Source organism: Sphaeroforma arctica, assembly GCF_001186125.1.
Source record: "Sphaeroforma arctica JP610 unplaced genomic scaffold supercont1.792, whole genome shotgun sequence".
NCBI classification, from domain to species: Eukaryota; class Ichthyosporea; order Ichthyophonida; genus Sphaeroforma; species Sphaeroforma arctica.
In genome coordinates this window covers 1-1,160 of record NW_014039766.1, presented here as the reverse complement: position 1 = coordinate 1,160, position 1,160 = coordinate 1, and the positions used below count along the sequence as shown (strand labels likewise).

Genomic DNA, 1,160 nt, shown 5'->3' with positions numbered 1-1,160 from the left:
GTGTGTGTGTGTGTGTGTGTGTGTGTGTGTGTGTGTGTATATATATATATATATATATATGTGTGTGTGTGTGTGTGTGTGTATATATATATATAGTACATATGCGTGTATATGTGTTTGTTTGAGGGAGTTTAAACGAGGGCCAGGGTAGGTGTATTGCACTTATATATATATATATACATATATGCACCTACCGTATGTATGTGTGCATTTCTTCTGTCTCAGAACGGATGTGTATGTGTCTATTTGCCTGTGTATGTAAGTCCGTGTGCACTTCTACATCTGCGCGGTGTGTCGGCGCCCATTCTTCGTTTATTAAATATAGAAATTGGAACGTGCTTGGCTGCTCGCAACAGAGGTTCAAATTTCTAACCACCAATCGGTGGGAACGCCGCACGTGGTGTGTATTGGGTCAGACTGAATAAATATCATATTTGTTATTGAACAGCTGATAAACTAAGGATATGGTCTTACATCTCTGTCTTCTTTTCCTCCCTCTCGCTCGCTCGCTCGACCCTGCTGCAGGGCATATACCGAGTCTCTGGCACACACACTGAGGTAACAGACCTACTCCAAATGTTCACCTACGGAAAACCGAATCTACACAAGGTTGATGTACACTCGTGCACGGGGTATGTACGAATGTTCCCGGCATTTCAAAAATGCCATCACGTCGCGTTGCCCTTGAAATTTGCAGATACAGATATATGTGCATCTGCGCATTTTTATAGATACACAGAATATAGTCTCGAATTCAGGATCAGGGTTGGATCGGGGTATATTCAAAGGCCTATAATATCTTAGCTAGTTCACAAGATATGTCCATAACTTGTGTTTGAGCCTATACTGATATCAATCCAGAAATAATACATATATATATCCACATGTTTGTATCCCTTATACACACTGTCGAAGTATATGCTGTCATAGACATCGCTCCGTGCACTTATCGCTCGATATCGACTTTTCCTTACAGATTGCTGAAGAAATATTTTAGGGAAATAATACCAGAGCCTCTACTAACATACGAGCTCCATGACGATCTCATTCGGATTGTGGGTATGTATCGACTTCGTGACGACACTCTGTGCGGTACACAAGCCTTCGATGGAGTACTGAAGGCTTCTATCATATCCCAATACACATACACACATATATAT

General features: G+C 41.3%; 1 protein-coding gene across 1 annotated transcript in view; it reads left to right on the top strand.

The window, feature by feature from the left end:
• The window catches only part of SARC_08620 (hypothetical protein), a 5,667-nt gene extending 4,608 nt beyond the window's left edge, over positions 1-1,059 (top strand). The window contains exons 6-7 of the mRNA XM_014297393.1: positions 526-632; positions 977-1,059. The gene's annotated coding sequence lies outside the window, so the exon portion shown is untranslated. The remainder of the gene's footprint in view (positions 1-525; positions 633-976) is intronic.
• Positions 1,060-1,160: the final 101 nt, after the last annotated feature.